At 38.4% G+C, this 19,099-nt stretch overlaps 1 protein-coding gene and 1 long non-coding RNA gene across 3 annotated transcripts in view; both read left to right on the top strand.

Annotated features, from left to right (window-relative positions):
• LOC107847559 (protein phosphatase methylesterase 1) overlaps positions 1-19,099 on the top strand; it is a 41,523-nt gene that overhangs the window by 16,353 nt on the left and 6,071 nt on the right. The window lies entirely within an intron of this gene.
• Positions 1,660-9,571, top strand: LOC124888498. Its single transcript, XR_007046796.1, has 2 exons — positions 1,660-3,645; positions 7,410-9,571. It is a non-coding gene; the product is annotated as an uncharacterized LOC124888498 (long non-coding RNA).

Below are 19,099 nucleotides of genomic sequence, written 5' to 3' on the forward strand. Positions count from 1 at the left end.
GTTTGACGAATCTACTGCCTTTCTGGACCCCTAGACTGAGCCTCAGAACCTGGAGGGAGGAGGGGGGGTCAATACAGATGTACTGGTACGCAAAGTATTCCAAAATAAAGCTTTTATATAAATAAAATAGTTGAGAGCAACTTGGCAAAACATTATACATCAAGTGGTTTTCAAAACCCATGGGTGCATTTCTGAAAAACATGTAACCTGCCGGTCAATGCAAGTTCTGATCTGTATATTACTTCTGAGTTAGGTGGCACTCCCCTACAATTTTGATATTCCACGAGCGGTATGGAATCCGCCATTGACTCGGCGGGGAAGCCCCCAACCCAAGTGTGCTGCAAGGGTTGGAGTTCCTGAATCTGATACGCCACAGGGCTCTAGGTCAGTGTAATAAATAAACCCGGATCGGCAAATCATGGTTTTGGGCGATGAGTTGTTTAATGCTCATGCCTTCTTCGGGGAACCACCTAAACTCTCTTTATGCCCAATTTTATCCTGTTCTAAATCATGTATGCTTCTAGTTTCAACATCTGAAAAGTCTGATTTCTAACATGCATTAAATCTGTTTTGAATTATCATGGCATAATCTGAATTGGTATCGTCACACCAAGACTTGCAAGTCATATTTCTGAGCCATAATGCATCATGCATAATTCTTTCATTAAAACACAGTTTAGACCACCCAAACATGCAAACAATATAAAAGATTTCGTGTTCCGAGAACGCAAGTCAAAACTATGCTGAGATTATTCAAACATATGGTGGTCATGTGCTTTTGGCAAAATCATGCACTTTTTCACTATATGAATATTTTCAACATTTATCAATATGCACAACCCTCTCTTTCGAATTCAAAACCATAAATCAATTTGTAGCATTAATCAAGATATTTCATATCATGCTTTTCAAGATACATTCAAAACAATCCATATCATAAGAAAATTGGAAAAATCATACCAAGAGAGGGATTCATGTGCGTCATGCTCTCAATTCATTCATAAATCATAAAACATATGCATACATATATATAATTTCAAATCAATTTGGGGAAGGTCAAAAGACCAAAACAATACCGTCAAGATTTCTAAAATATGAATGTATTCATAAATTTGAAAACCCTTTCTTAAAATCATGATTTCTATGCCTATGAGATTTTTAGAAAAATCCTGCGTACCTTAATTCCAGAAGATAATAGGTAATTCTTGAAGCTTACGGATTGGGGATTCCAAATCTTCAATCACTTTTGAAAACCCATGGTTGAATCTTGAGATATTTGGGTTTTGAATTTGAAACCTAGGGTGAGTTCTTGATGAATTTTGGTGAAAGTGTATGTATTTAGGTGTATTGGGGATTAAATCCCGTGTTTGGATGGGTTTGGGGCCATGGGAAATGTCTAATTTGGCCTTGGAATTTAAAATCCGGGACTGGAACGCCGTATAAAGCTTCACCGTGATGCGCTGGAAATCGCGGTGAGCTACTGGAATTGACAATTGTCAATTTAAGGCTCATCGCGACGCGGTGGCCGGGAACGCTGACACTAAAAAATGCTCTAACTTCTTCACCGAGTGTCCGTTTTAGGCGAATTTGGTATCGTTGGAAAGCTAATTCGAAGATCTTTCATTTGATATATAGTAGGCCACCCAGTTCGATATATCCAAGGAGCTATGGTCGATTGAAGTTGACTCAAGTTTTGATGCTCACTAAAACTCGAATGATAGGAAAACTTTCAACTTGACCTTGAGTTATGGGACCTTTATGATCTCAATTCATGCTTAAATGGTTACCATGCTACATACTTGATTAACATGAAAAATTTGCATAGGATTTATGGCTTTTGGATCATCTACGCATAGAAATAATGGTTTTCATTCTAGTCCGAAACATGGGGTGTTACAAATAACGTATAGAATTCTACTTGTAAAAGGATTGTAATGTAGTATCCTATTTGGAAAAGGATTAGAATATATTGTTTATAAATAGGATCTCAGTATAACAATGTAGTTACAACAATTCAATTTTTTCTTCACCTGTATTTCTCACAAAACTGAACATAGGATGAACATTGGCGTTATAAACCTATGTTTTTCCTTGCCAATTTGTTATAGATGCCATCTTATTTCCCGACATCTATGTACTCGAGACAGATTCAAATATTGAAGATACTATATAGGTGGACCTTCAATCATTGAATTGTTTGCAAAATTTATAAGAATCGAGTTAACGACAAACAAGAAAATAATGTTGAAGCAAAAGTACGAAGATTGAAGATAGAAAATTAAAGATTAATGCAATTTAAGAAGAAAATCCTCAAACTTCAACATCAAGTGCTAAGAATCCTAGTTAAACTTAGAGATCGTTTGGTAGAGTGTATTTTAAAAAATAATGCATGTATTAGTCTTGTGTACTACTAGTACCTTGTTTGGTATATTTTTATTAGTCTATTGATAACTAATGCTTATACACTGTATTGTGTATTGAGATATGTGGTACAAATACCACCCTTTTCTATATATTAGTAATACAAAGGGTTTCAACATATGCGTTGACATGATTAATGAAATTAATACCCCTCAAATCCGTCTCAAAGGCTTTAGATGCAGACAATCAACTTATTCCATAATAGTTCATTCAACAACAACATACCCAGTGTATATAGTGTATGCAATCCATACCAGTACCTCAGATGAAGTAGAGAGACTGTTTTTGATAGACCCGTGATTCAGGACAAACACCAATATAACCAACAAAAACATAAAAACACACAACAGAATGATCTAAGAAACATGACACCCATAGATTAATACTATAAACTATCTATCTGAAATCACCAACAACACCAAATCACCATATATAAGAAACTACAAGGCACATGCATAACACTATGACTACAGGCACAACTACACATAAGGAACTCTTCCCTATTAGTAAGAACACACTCCTATCCACTAACCCTCTACTTTAATATGCGTCTTCCACACTTTTCGATCAAGGGTCATGTCCTCTGTAAGCTGTACCTGCTTCATGTTCCGCCTAATCATTTCCCTCCAATATTTCTTTGGCCTACCTCTACCCTGCACGAAACCATCCATAGCCAACCTCTCACACCTCCATACAGGGTATCTGGGCACCTTCTCATCACATGTCCGAACCCATCTTAACCTCCTTTCCTGCATCTTGTCTTCCACTGAAGCCACTCCCGTCTTCTTTTGAATAATCTCATTTCTAATCCTATCTCTCCTAGTAAGTTCACACATTTATCACAATATCCTCATTTTTGTCACCTTCAACTCTTTGATGTGGGAGTTTTTAATCGGCCAACACTCCGGTCTATACAACATAGCCGGTCGGACTGTCACTCTGTAGAACTCATCTTTAAGTTTGGGAGGCACCTTCGTATCACACAAGACTCCCGAAGCGAGCCTCCATTTCAGCACCCATCCTGCACAAATTTGGTGCGTGACATCCTCATCAATCTCCATATTCCCCTGAATCATAGACCCAAGATACTTGAAACTATCTCTCTTCCGAAGGGCCTGAGAATCCAGCTTTTCTACCACGTCCACCCCATGCATCAAATCACTGAACTTACATTCCAAGTACTCCGTCTTGGTCCTGCTCAATCTAAACCCTATAGACTCAAGGGTTTGTCTCCAAACCTCCAACTTATCATTAACTCTTCCCCAATTCTCTTTAGTTAGCACTACATCATCAACAAATAACATATAGCAAGGCACCTCTCCTTGAATGCGCCACGTCAAAACATCCATTACCAAAACAAATAAAAATAGACTAAGAGTAGACTTTTGGTGCAATCCCGTCAAAACAGAAAAGTGCTCCGAATCTTCTTCTACCATCCTCACACACGTCTTTGTTCCATCATACATGTCCTAAATCGACCTAGTGTACGCCACGGGCACACCTCTAGCTTCCAAGCATCTCCACATAACCTCTTTGGGTACTTTGTCATATTCCTTCTAAAAATCGATGAACACCATGTGCACGTCCTTTTTCCTCTCCCTATACTGCTTCACTAGTCTCCTCACGAGGTGAATGGCCTCGATTGTCGAGTGCCCTGACATGAAATCGAACCGATTCTCAAAAATTGTCACGATCCTCCTTAGTCTCAACTCTACCACCCTTTCTCAGACCTTCATAGTCTGACTCAACAACTTGATACCCCTATAATTGTTGCAACTCTATATGTCCCCTTTGTTCTTATATAACAAAATCATCATACTCCATTTCCAAGCTTCGAGCATCTTCACCTTCCTAAAAATGATGTTAAACAACCTTGTCTGCCACTCCAAACTTGCCCCACCAGTGCTCCTCCAAAAATCCACCAGAATCGTATCTGGTCCAGTTGCCCTACCCCTACGCATCCTACGAATAACCCCCTTAACCTCCCCAACCTTAATACGCCTACAATAGCCATAATCACGACATCTTGCTAAGTGCTCCAAGTCCCCTAACACGAGACCTTTGTCCTCCTCATCATTCAAAAGTCTATGGAATTAAGACTGCCATTCCTCCTAATGAGGGCGTCCTCCACCAACACTTCACCATCCTCCCCTTTGGTGCACTTCACTTGGTCAAGATCACGGGCCCTCCGCTCCCTAGCCTTGACAAGCCTATATACCCTACCCCATTTAGAATTTTCCCAACATTTGTCCCTGCCCTGCCCCGCCCTGCCCCACTAAGCCCTGCCACGCCCTACCTCATTTAAGAGTTAATTTGTTTTCTCCTCATTTTTAAGTTCTATTTAATGATACGTTAATGGGAACAAAGCTCCATCAACCTTCTTTCCCCAAGCCCCTTTCTATAAGAACCTATGTTGCTCGGACTCTTCAGAAATGTCAGCAGGTGCGTGTCAAATTCTCCAAGAGCAGTGTATTTTTGGATAATCCGATACATGTGTGGCATCGAAAGTGAAGAGTCCGCGCAACATAGATGAAAACCATCAAACCCCGGAGAAGATAACAAGAAAGTCCAAAGAAATCTGTAACGCTTCGGTTCTTGTTAATCTTTTTCTTTCAACACATCTTGCTGTTTATTTTAGTTTTCAAGCTAAATTGATTTTCCCTTATATTACAATTTCATATTTTCCTTTTGAAGATTAATTTGTGTGTGACTAATATTTAACAAGATACTTGAAATCAATAAATAACATAGATATATGCTAAAAGTGTGTGCAAAGAGTGGAGACAACCAAAGCTCTGTTGAAATAATGGGACAAAAGGCCCAACACAACCCACCCCTTCGGGACCTTGAATTAAAAGGGACAAACAAGTTTTCCAAATAAGTGAGAGTCCTTCAAGTTTTAAAAAAGGGACAATCTTTTTTTTTCAGGTTTTTTTAAACATTTTTGCTCCAACAACTTTGCACAGCTGTTGAGCAACTTTGCAAAGTTATCGAACAACTTTGATAGTTGTTCAACAACTTTGTAAAGTTGTTCAACAACTATCAAAGTTGTTCGACAACTGTGCAAAGTTGTTCGAAACAACTATCAAAGTTGTTGAACAACTACTGCAGTTGTTGAACAACTGTTCGAGTTGTTTAAGTTATTTTATTTTTTTAACTTAATAATATTGTAGGACCCACTTGTCCCCTTTTTTTAATTAAAGACTTGGGAGGGTCTTTCAACTCATTTTTCTCCTCCCCTTCCCTGCCTTGTTAAAGTTTCAAAAATAATAGCTTTAGCCCGCCCCGACCTGTCCTGCCCCGTTTAAGTATTACCCTGCCCTACCCTGTTAAGCCCTTGCCCTGCCCTGTTGCCATCCCTATATATAGTCGATAAGCCGACTTGCTTAATACAACAAATTGCTACCATAAACATAGGACTTTATGTAGACCTCTAAATTCTGTACATGGTGGCTGGAGAAGCTCTTTATTTGAAGAGGACTCCTCTCTATTCACAACAGGAGGCACATGTGCACTGGCAAGTGTGGACACTTGTGGAACTTCATTGAAATTGAAAGGACTCCAATTCATAAGTGGATCATGAACAAAGGCCTGAAAAGAAAAAATGAACACAAAGAAGAATGAAATAAGTTGATAAAGTGAATAATCATTACAAGACAAAAAGGACAAACTCCTTATTTAAGAGCAACCTAAATATATATTCAAGGAATGAAACCATAACGACTCATACCAACATCCCAACATCAAAAACCCGCCTAGCTGCGTCTGCCTTCTTCAAAGGTTGATTTCCATTAATAGGTGGACATGAGGTATTCAAATGACTTGAATCACCAACATTAAATGATTTTCTTGGAGTGTGATGAAGCAAGACCAACAACTATTTAATTTTATTTTTCGGGGAAAAAAATGTGCCAATGAAGTTTTAAAAGTAAAACACATTGTTGAAAAGAAAGTCAACAAAGTTAAAGGAGGGCATTTTTGTAAATAAATATTTTTTTTATAAAAATTATATAAGACATATCAGTTCTAATACATCAAATCAAATAGTGTATAAGAAATAATGCCAGCATAACTAATACCAACACTACTAATGCAAGCATTACTAGTACACCCTATTCAACATTATTCCTATACACTCTATCAAACAACCCCTTAGTAATCAAACTTGGTGGATTAAAACAAATTATGTTACTAGTAGAATCAATTCAAGAGCTTGAATAGCCAAGTGATTAGAGAAAATAATTAGTATAAGACTTACCTTCTTTAATTTATAAATAAGAATCAAAGATATCAAGTTAAAGAATTGATCTTTCGTAGTTGAAGAATCGTTCTTAAAATGTTGTATATCCCTAGTAGCCAACAAACAAGGGTGTAAAAAGAGAAACTCTCAATAATAATAATAATGTTGTTACGAGAAGTAACAGAACTTTTCTATATATAGGGGTGGATTTTGTTTTGTTTTTTTCCCTTATCAAAAAAAATAAAAATCAATAAAATATAACAAAATCCACCCCTATATATATACACATATATAAAACTTATCCCAAGTAGCATGAGATTCGAATCCTACTTTTACAGAAACAATAAATACTAAAACCTATCGAGGAAGACTTGCAAAATAACGTCAAACTTCTTCCCAAACAAATTATGGAGAAAGTTGACAAATATGCACCAAAACTTGCACTCAGATCTGGCGTGAATCAGCCCTTGTTTTTGCTGCGAGATTTCAGCCTTTTTGGGCTTTAATTTTCAGCTCCTTTGTGCATGCAAATAAGCCCTTTTGGGTCCAAAGTGGGATCCAATATTCCTCATCTTGGGCTCGGATTTGGACCATGAAATATGTCTAGCACTTAGAACACTCTTCAGTAAAATTCCTCGGGCTCTTCTTCTCTGCAACACATATCTTCGTGATTCCCGTTAGAGCCCAACAACCTTGGTTTGCAACTTCTTAGTTTGAGACCTTGACGATTTCCCTAGGGCTTTTATAGCTTCATCCTTGCCATGGAGCTATCCTCTCACCCTTCTTGAAAAAAATCCGACTTCGAATTTACCCAACATCAAACAAGGACAAATCAACAACATTGAAAGTAGCCCTTGATACTCACCAGGCAAATCCAACTTGTAAGCATTGTCTCCAATTCACTCTAGAACTTTAAAGGGTCCATCACCTCTAGGATGCAATTTAGACTTCCTTTTGGAAGGAAACCTTTCTTTCCTCGTGTGAGCCCAAACTAAGTCCCCATACTCGAAGATGACTTGTTTGCGCCCTCTGTTTATTCTCAAAACAACTTGCTCATTTCTTCTATCAATGGCCAGTCTAGTTTACTAATATATCTTCCTCATTATCCCAGTTTATTTTTTCCATCAAGGCTAGCAACATGATTAGTAGGCAATGACACTAAATCAAGAGGAGTAAGGGGATTAAAACCCTATTAACTTCAAAAGGAGAAAACCCAGTAGAAGAATGAATAGTTCTATTATAAGCAAATTTCCACTAGATAGTCCAAAAGTCGTAGAGACAATTCTTGAACATTCAACAACCAAGGAATGGAAATAATTAAGGCATCTACTTATGGTTTGCCTCTTACAATTATAGCCCAAAATTGGCTTGAGAAACGATTTCAAAAATAGCCCAAAACAGATCACTACCTGCTGGACCATCTGCGGCCGCCGATGGTGGTTTGTTGCCCGTATATGCAGCCACAGAACTCGGTGTTTAGGCGTCTGCGGTTGGTTTGCTGACCGCATCTGCTGGTTTGCTAATCGCACTTGGGGACATAGGCATCATAGCTTTCCCTATGCTCCAAACTATCATCCAAATGTGAAATTCCTTCGGTAGAAGCCCAAAAAGATGCTCCCAAGCTCCTCTTTGTGTCCTCATGGTGAGCGTGGCTTGCGTTCTCTTGAATAGACCTTGAAGTATAAGTCTGACATGAATTGTGCCGGGTGATATCATATCATCCTCTTTTTTTGAAAAGGATTCGTCCTCGAATCCGATTCTTGTAAAAATATCTGAAGGGGAAACAACCAAGAAATCCTTATAGTACGAGGGTTAGCACAAGGGTTTAATACAAATATCACCATGCACCAAGGAGGTATAAGTTTGAAATACAACCAAGTATCCTCTACTATCATGAAGAACAACTCATTGTACAAGATACAAAGGACTTGACTATTAAGCATATTAGGAAACAAGGAAATCACAAGGGTCCCATTGGTATCAACATTCTAAGTTCACAACATTTCAAGACAATAGATCCTTTATTTCAAGATAAAACCTTCCAAAAGAGGGTGTCACCGTTAAGTCCCAAAATGATCGTATAGTCTTAAGTTGCTCGGACTCTGGTGAGGATCTGAGTGTCGGATCTTTCATGATCGAATTTTTGAGATTCGAGGATCTGGATATGGATACGGGTGCGGGAACTTGGCAAAAAAGAAATTAAAAATTCATACATATAGTTCAAAATTGACAAGTATTTTAAAACTAATAAAAAATGAGAATATTAATATGTTCAATATATACTTGCGCTAAATTTAGTTTCATTAAAAAAATGTGTGCTTTCAAAGCATATATATTAATCTTTAATTTATAATTAAATAATTATAATATTTATCCTTATTTTATAAACTCTAATTAATATACCATGCTTATTTCATTTAATCAAAATAAAGAAATTATTTATTCTTAGTAATAAATAATCAAAGATGCAGCTGTTTAATATGGAAAGCTTATCTCATTAAATAAACTCTAATTAATATACAATGCTTCTTTCATTTAATCAAAATAAAGATAAATTATTTATTCTTAATAATAAATAATCAAGATATTTAATATGGAAAGCTTATCTCATTTAATTAAAAAAATTATAATGTTTATTCTTAATAACAAATAATAAACGTGGCAGCTATTAAAGGAGTGCAGGTCAATTAGAAAAAAAATAGTGTTAGGTGACTGAACAATCGTCTTCTTCATCTTTTCCTCTTCTTCGTCTACTCTCCTCCATCTTCGTCCCCAACTACTTGTTTTGCATATCTTTTTTTTACAATACAATACAATATCATGATGCGCACAATCTAGTTGTCCACCACGGCACCGACAATTCTCGGCTTCAAAAACCTGTAACATCGTGAACAATACCTGCAACAGCCACTCGAACAACAAGATTTACCAAGAAAAAAGCTTCAAAAGAGGCAGAGCGAATGGCATAAATTACTATGTAGCAGCAAAATTAAAATTCAAATCTTTACCTCGAGATATCAATTTTTTAATTTTTCTTCGAATTGTTGGTCAACACACCCGATCTCGTTTGACCGGATCCGACACAGATCCCACACCCTTACCCGTGTCAGTGTCGTGTCGACACGGGTGTGGCACCGAAATTGCCAAGTTCGAGCAACTTAGGTATGGCCTAATGAAACTTGTACCTCGTGGTGGGGCCCTTCCGCGGACCCTGCGCATAGGGGGAGCTTTAGTGCACTGGGCTGTCCTTTTTTTAATCGTATGGCCTAATGAAACTCCTACCTCTATGAAATGCATTTTCTTCACAAGTAAAAGTATCATCATAAGCAAAGAGGTAGTAGAGAAAAGTATCAAGAGTATTAGTCTTATTCAAGGTGTTTTCATATGCAAGAAATTTTGCTCAACAAATTCATCAAGTAATTTAATACAAGTTGGAACACCCAAGGATGAAGTGATAACCTTTGGATACATATCACCTTCGTTTTTCAAACAACTCCCCAAAGGGAAAGTGCTAATAATCGGAGTCATGCTAGTAGAGGAATTAGGAACCTATCATAAACAAATTCATTCAAAGTCAAATGGTCCTACTAAGAAGCTGGTCCACCTCTACTTTAGTGTTCAAGCATTTTCCCAAAAGTCCATTCTAACATCTTAACTTGTCCATCCTTATGAGAGTGACAGGAAGTAGGAAACAAGACTTCAAGTGAAACCATGAACTCTTCGACAAACAAAATATCTTGGCATCCATAATTTGAAGCCCATGCAAATCAAGCACAGTATAATTAAATAACGAAGCAGTTTTTTTTTTGAAACTGGTAACTTTAACAAAGAAGCAATTTGGGAGGCATCAATATTTATGTGGTATGGTATGAAGTCATACAATTTTAAGAATAGACCCGCTATAATGAAACTGTCATCATGCCTCCAAGGATCATTTGGACTAGGAGGAGATGGGTACATCCCTTGAGTACGAGGCTTTGCGTTTGCTTCCTTGCCCTCGACACATAGCTCACAAGACTCCTCTATCCTATGCATCATCTTAGAACAATAGGCTCGGTCCATCTTTTTCCTCTTGGGAGATTCCTTGGTAGATGACTCCTTCAATAAGCTCATACAGTTAGATGCTTCACCCTCTTCAATCAAGTATATATCAACCCATGGGAGTTTGTCCTTGTTCCTCCCTTGAGCCAACTCTCCATCATCTATCAACCCTGGAGCCCCGATGGCTATGTTGCGTGGACTCGATGGTTTTGCTGCTGAACCCGTCTTGACACGAGACTAACGCGGGTTTGGGTGCTTTCGCTGTCTCAGATTCGGTCAAACGATTTCGGATACGTTGACCAAATTCAAGAAGAAATTTGAGGGGTAACATGGGATAATAGACCGGTGACTTACCTAGAAAAATTCTGTCCAATGACTGAAATATTCTCAATTGTCGATATGCTTGGGAAGAAACAGAGACATGTATGTTGTCAGCTGTGGAAGAAACAGAGATGACGTTGTCGGCTGGGGAAGAAACAGAGATGACGTTGCCGGCTGGGGAAGAAACACAGTCGGCTGGGGAAGAAGAAACACAACCAACTACTGATAATGATGACTGAGGCGGGAAGAAACAGTAGTCGGCGTTGTCATTTGAAGAAAGTAGACGGCGACACGGCGTTGTATTTATTCCAATATGTTGGTTCATTGTGTCGTTTTATTATTTAATTCTTTATAATACAAATTAACCAATCTTTACTCCCGAATCCGAGAACAAGATAGATCAAACCATCCTCCACTCCACCAAGTCCAACAAGCAGGGCTTGGAACCCAAATACCACCACCAAACCCGAACCCTCTCATCCAAACTCCACTTGACCAAAGACCTCATTATCCAAATCCAATCCCGTCACTACAAACTCCACTTAACCCAAATAGACCTATCCATGTTGAGGGCTATGGTAGGGGAGGACAACATGATGGTTATGGGCCGTATGATGATGTTTACTTGAGGGAAGAAAAAATGAGGAGTAGACATGGGGAGTTAGGCCGAGAGGTGAGAGATGGCCATCCAAATCGAGATGTAGGTCTCAATTATATCAAAGTGAGCCTTCCCGTTTTCAAAGGTGAGAGTGATCCCGAATCCTACCTTGCATGGGAGTCGTCTTGTGACAAGATCTTCCAACTAAATGATCTCACCGAAGAAAAGAAAAGTTGCTATGCTATAGCTCACTTCAAAGGGTATGCTAATACATGGGGGGAGTATGTTAAACGGTTTGGGAATGAGATGATTGGGGGATAACCTCCTCCTTGGTTTCGGTTGAAAAACCTTATGCGGCAAATATACTTGCCCGAGACTTATAGACATGAGCTTTTTGCCAAATTGTACAATTAGAGGCAAGGGAGCAAGAGTGTCATGCCTTACTATGACGAATTTCAACAATTGATGTTGAAACTAGATCACCGAGGAGAACAAGTCATGACATCGTGCGCTTCAAAGTCGGGTTAAACAAGGACATCTCCACTCGCATGACACTTCATAAGTGCGACACCATTGATGGCATCTTCCAAGCGGCATTGGAGGTTGAAAGGGAGCTCAAAGAGAGCTCATTCATGGTTGTCCAAACCGAGAGCACCAAGGCTTCCCCAAAACAGTCCACTAGGTATGAAGGTAAACCAATTTCCACTTCCAATTCCAAGGGATTTCAATGCTTCAAATGCCAAGGGTGGGGGCACAAGGCTAGTGAGTGCCCAAACCGGAGGAATGTGATCCTAAGGGAGGGAAAATTGTACTATCTTGGGGAAGAAGTAGTAATTGAATCGCCTAAGGTTGATGGCAAGCCTCAAGATGGAGAGCAAGAAGAGGTTAAAATGAAAGGCGAGGAAGATGTAGAAGATGTGTGGCCGTGTGAAGGAGATTGTGAAGTGCCTTTGTAAAAGAGGTGAGGTCATGAATTTGTGGGAAAATTCCTCTCAAGATGGAGAGGATGATACGAGTACGATCATGACCTTGGACTCTTTTTGAGTATTTTGAAGATCACCTAAAAGGGCGCACAAGCCCAAGTGTGAAGAAAGCCCAAACCCGCCCCTAAAGTGCACTTAATGGGCGGTTTGGAGCCCATTAATGAAAGGACCCTTTAGTCCTTTATCTCTTATTTTGTAATGTAATATAAATGAAACATTATAGGGTTTCTAGTTCTTTAGTTGTTTTAAGATATTGAAAGAACACTTGTCTTAGAGAGAGAGATTCCAAAATCGAAACTAGGGCATTGCACAAGTGTGGAATCATTTGTGTGTTGCATTTTGCTTGATACGTTGGTGCTTGAGTGGTGGAGTCCTCTCTTGTGTCATTATAAGAGATAGGTGATTGTAGTGTGTAGTATTAAGGGTCTAAGAGTGAAATAGGCTTTTGGGTTCTTAAGATTACACCTCTATTTGTCTATCTCTCTATCTTTATCTTGTTGTAACTTTGTAGTTTGTATTGTAGTAGTGAAGCCGTGTGGATTCTTGTTGTTAATATAGTTTGGTGGTTGGCTGTTTTTGGTGTTAAACACTTTTAAACTCTTCCTTCTTGTTCTTGTTCTTGAATCCGAGAGTGGTCACCAAAGGGGTCCTCGGTTCTTCAAACTTGTGGACTGTTTTGGTATATGTTTTGTGCCTTTCCTTGTCATTCTTGTATCATAAAATTCATCATCTCTATACATGGTCTCATTAACTGAGGGACCAAATTCATCATTATCCATCTTAGAGTTGGTTCCAATTGGAGTTTCAATTGGGTTGGCATCTCCCATGTTAGATTTCCTTAGTAGCTCCTTGATGTACTTTTCTTGACAGATCATTGTCCCTTGAGAAGTTTGCTTGATCTGCAAACCTAGGAAGAAACCCAGTTCTCCCATCATGCTCATTTCAAATTCACTCCCCATTAGCTTTGCAAACTCTTCAGGTATTCAGAAGTAGCTTCAAAGATAATATCATTAACATATATCTGAACAATTAGTAATCTGCTACCACTGGACTTTAAAAAGCGAGAGTTGTCAATTTTCCCTCTTTTAAAGCCATTTTCTAGAAGAAACTTTGATAGTCTCTCATACCAAGCCCTAGGAGCTTACATCAACCCATAGAAAGCTTTGTCCAATTTGAGTACATGATGAGGAAAATCAACATTTTCAAAACCTGGAGGTTGTTTGACATAGACTTCTTCCTTCAAGTTTCCATTTTGAAAAGCACTTTGACATCCATTTGGAAGTGTTTGAACCCTATATAGGCAACAAAAGCAGTAAGAATCCTAATAGCCTCTTATCTTTGTTACAGGGACAAATGTCTCATCATAATCAATTCCTTCCTCCTGGTTATAGCCTTGAACAACCCGCCTTGCTTTATTTCTGTTAATAGTTCCTTATTTATCCTGCTTATTTTTGTAAACCCACTTAGTCCCAATAATTGTTCTGTCAACAGGTCTGGGGACCAGGTGCCAAACTTTACTTCTTTCAAATTACTGAAGCTCCTCCTACATTGCATTGATCAAGTCAGCATCTTTCAGAGTTTTTTCCATATTTTTTGGCTCAATTTGGGATAGAAATACTGAGAATGCCATGGAATTTCTAGCTTGAGCTCTTGTTTGGACTCCAGACTCTAAAGGTGTAAGATTCTCAAGAGGATGAGAAGATTTGTGCCTCCAGTTTGACCTTCTGAGATTAGTTCCACTGGGCCCAGGTCCCTGAGGAGTTTGACTGATCCTTCTTGTTGTTCTTCAACTGGAGCTAGGTTCTGTGATTGGGACTCTGGATCACCATCACTCTCATCAATCTCATCTGCATCATTTACCTCTTGACCATCATCTTTAGCAATATCATCTCGTTGAACAGGAATGAGTTCTTCAATTTCTGATTCTTCACCATCACCTGGATTCATTAGCTTTCGTGACTCATCAAAGACCAGATGCACACTTTCTTCAACACAGTTCTTTTGTTGAAAATTCTATATGATTTGCTTGTTGAGGAATAGCCCACAAATACTGCTTCATCATTTTGGAGTTAAACTTTCCTAGATCATTCTTCTCATTGTTTAGAACAAAGCATTTGCACCTAAAAGGTCTGAAGTAGTCAAGCTTAGGCTTTTTATTGAACACAAGCTCATATGGGGTCTTGTTCAGGAGTGATCTAATTAAGCACCTATTTGTCACATAGCAATCAGTGTTTACAGCTTCAACCCAAAAGTTCTTTTGGAGCCCACTATCAATCAGCATGGTCCTGGGGTTCTGTTTTTTTTTTTTCAACTACATTTTGCTGAGGAGTCCTTGGAGTAGAGAAGTTATGACTGATTCCATTTTCAGCACAAAAACCTGCAACTTGGGAGTTCTTAAATTCAGTTCCATGATCAGATGTGAATTGAGCAATCTTTCAATTCAGATTCATTTGAATTTGTTTGGCAAAGGTAACCAGAACCTCATAGGATTCATTCTTTGGTTCTCAAGAACATTGCCAAGGTGAACCTTGAATAGTCATCCACAATCACAAACACATACTTTCCTCCTCTCCTTTGGACTTTAACAGGTCCACATAGATCCATATGCAACATCTCTAGGGGTCTAGAAGTACTCACCTGCTTTTTTAGCTTAAAGAAAGACCTGGTTTGTTTGCCCTTAACACATGCATAACAAACCTTGTTGTCTGGAAATTTCAGCTTTGGCATTGCCACGGACCAGGTCCTTTGAAATCAACTTGTTCAACAAAGAGGAACTTATATGTCCTAGCTTTCTGTGCCATAAATAAGTATCTTCACTTTGAACACTTGAGTTGATTCCCCATCAGAGTTAATTCCCCATCAGTCCCACATACATATTTTTGATTCTCTTGTCTTTGAGAATAACTTTCTCAGATTTCAAGCTTGACACAGTACATCCATCAGCTGAAAATATGACCTCATTACCTTTGCCTCAGATTTGAGAAACACTTAGAAGACTGTACTTGAGGCCATTCATATAGTACACATCTTCTATTGCTTGATCGAATAATTTTCAAATCTTTCCCACACTACGGATATAACCCTTTTTACCATTTCCAAAAGAGACACCTCCACCTTGAAGTGTTTTGAGAGAAAGAAAGCAGTCGGTCCTCCATGTGATATGCTTTGAACATCCACTATCCATGAATCAATTCTGACTGCATTCCCCTCCTCCTACTTGCAAACATAGTCATTTGTTAGATTTGGGAGCCGACTTGAGTTTGAGTTCCCATTAGGATGACAAAGGTGTGATCAAATCTTTCTTGCCCATCTAGGTAGAGAATTCTTCTTCACATTTTTCAAGGGCATAAAACCCTAAGGAAATAATTCTCTTGTTGGATGTAATTAGCATTGCTTATTCTTTCTCTAAGCCAATACTGACAGTTTTCCTTCAAGTGTCTATCTCTTCCACAATGAGTACATAGAGGTTTGTGGACCCTCTTTCTAATACAATGAGCAACTTTCTCATAAGACCCAAGTGATTGGGGCTTGTACTGATATCCAAGCCCTTTACCATTATTGACAGTTTGACCAGTTAGATTAGAAAGGATTTGTGAGGATGTGGTCTATTTTAGTGATTTGTTAAGTTCTTCCCTTAGGCGGACCAGGTCCCTTTCTAACTCTTCATTCTTATGGTGGAGAGTCATAAGGTGCTTTTGAGAATCCCTCAATTTATCTTCAAGCTCAATTTGAAGCTTTAAAGCTTTTTTTTTTCCCTTTATCATCAGAATCATTTACTTTCTCCAGTTGACTTAATAAACTCATATTATCAGATTTCAACTTAGCAAAGTGTTCTTCTGTTTCAGATGTCCGGAGAGTTAAAACAATTAATTCAAGCTCCTGATTCTCTACTTTCTCTTCTAGAGCATTTTTCTTAGTAGTCAATCTACATACAAAATCAATCGACACAATTGCTAGTTTCTTTATCTTTCTAGCAGAGTAGTTATCTAAATTTTCCTTAATGTCAGAGAGAGTTACCTCATTTTCTTCTTCATCTTCAGTGCTTGCCATGAGAGCAAATAAGGAATCATAGGTAATTTCATACTCCTCCACAGCCAGCGTGAACACATCTTCAGCCTTCTCAGCTTCATCAAATTCATCGAAGCAATCTCTCCACATTGCTAGGGCCTGCCTCACTGTATAATCAGTTGCAGTCTTTCTTCTTGATTTTACAGGGACTTGGTCCCCGTTCTTTCCTTTGTCACCTCCAGTCTTGAGATAGTCTTGATAATCAATTTTGTGCATTGGACAATCCTTAATGAAATTCTTAGAACTTCCACATTTGTGACAAACTTCAATATTGCCAACCTTTTTGTTGCTACTTCCTCTTCTTTGAAACTGACCACTTTTCTTCATAGCTCTAATAATTTTTTTTTGCCAAATAGGCAACATCAGTGTCTTCTTTACTTGAATCAGATTTTGAAGCCTTCAGCGCCGAAGATTTTTCCCTTTTTTCTTCCTTCTTCTTTTGTCCTTGCTGCTTCTTGAGCTCATGAGTCTTTAGATTATCAATGAGTTCATCCATAATGAGAGTCTTCAGGTTTCTTGCCTCAGTAATAGCATCCATTCTGCTTTCCCAAGACTTAGGAAGAACACCTAGAGTTTTTCTCACTTGCTTATACAAAGGAATCACTTCTCCTAAGCGGTGTAGCTTATTTGTTATAAAAGTGAATCTTGTATGCATTTCTTGAATTGTCTCGCCTTCTTTCATGGTGAAGGTTTCATACTGAGTAGTTAACATGTCAACTTTAGAATCTTCGCATCAGTTGTTCCCTCATGAGCTGTCTTCAGGCAATCCTAGATTTCTTTATCATTTTCACAAGCAGAATCCCGTTATACTCATCAGGTCCTATGCCACATACAAACAATTTCTTTGCCTTGTAATTCTTCTCAACTTTCATTCTATCTTCATCATCAAACTCTTTCTTGTTTTTGACAACCATCCTAGTTATGTCTCGTTCTTTACATCTCTAACAGGAACATGAGGACCATCAAGTATTATATCCATCAACTCATTGTCCTCAGCCATAATGAAGTCAAGCATCTTGGTTTCCGCCATCCATAGTACTGTCCATTAAATTGGGGTGGTCTAGTGGTAGATTTCCTTTCTTCCAAATTAGGTAGAGCATCCATGATCAATAAATCACTCTAGGTATGAATCGATTAGAGTGTCCTTGCTATGATATCAATTGTTAAAACGTGGGGGTTTGCACCATCCATGAAGGACCAGGTCCCTTAGAGTCGGACACAGACATTCAAACAGTAAAGCATTAAGGAAATAAAATTTTGCAGGAAATTGAAGAACGCAATATTTAATGTGGAAACCTTTTTGCTCAAGGGAGGAAAAATCATGGCTTGCCCTCACAAACACTCAACAATTCACTATAATCACCCTTTTGATTACAGAATCAATGGGAACTTAACTCTAAGCTCCATCAGTTTGCAGTTACTCTATTACAAACCTACCTTGACAACTCTGCCAAGAACTCACCTTAATATTGATTAACTCTAACCAATATCAAACTTAGGTAACTCTACCTAAGCACTCTCAAGAACACAAGAAAAGAGCATTGCTCTTATTATATGAGTACTTCAATTATAGACTCAAACATGACTCAAGAACACTCGGTATTTCAACACACACAAAAACTATGAACTTGAGCAATGTTGCAAAGTTGAGTTTTCGCCGATTTTTCACTTAAACAATCTGATTGTAAAAACTACTCAATTGAGAAGCATTCTTTTATAGTGGTATAATGTTTATTGCAGAAATCTAATTGGGCCAAGTGGTACAAGTCAATTGGCCACCTTAATTTTTGAAGACATGATTGGAGGTCATCATTTAAAGGCTCAAGACTTGGTCACCCTGAGGGCACAAGAATATGCAAAGAAGACCCATTTGGAGCACAAGCAAGGCCGTGTGTGGAAGATTGCTTGGAGCATCGAAGACTTGAGGACTCACGATTTTGGACAACACTTAATGGGTCATGATTTGGTCATCTTCATTAAGGGTATTTTGGTCACTTCATTGGGTCCAAATGCACTCCATGACCACCCCACCCTTTAAGGGCATTGTTGTCATTTTGCCTTATCTTGTAATAGAATATAAATAGAACATTTTAGGTCTTTTTCTCATTAGTTGTTTATTGATGGAAGACAAACTCTCTCTCTAGTGTGAGGAGTGTAACACCCCTGAGTTGTAGGGCTTGGAAAAGCCACCAATCCGTAACTAGGGCTGCCGAAGTGTGGATATCACTTGTGTTGCATCGTTGGCTTGATACATTGGTGATTAGGGAGGTAAAGTCCCTCTTTTTTCAACGTAAGAGTTTGGTGTTAACATTCATTAATCTTAGGGTCCTTACATGTGGTAGGGTTCTTAGATTCTTGAATATTGTATGTCAAACTATCTATCCATCTCTTTTGTTAACATTGTATTGTTGTTGGTCTTTGAAGTCT

The sequence above is a fragment of the Capsicum annuum genome, chromosome 11 (assembly GCF_002878395.1).
Source record: "Capsicum annuum cultivar UCD-10X-F1 chromosome 11, UCD10Xv1.1, whole genome shotgun sequence".
NCBI classification, from domain to species: Eukaryota; Viridiplantae; Streptophyta; class Magnoliopsida; order Solanales; family Solanaceae; genus Capsicum; species Capsicum annuum.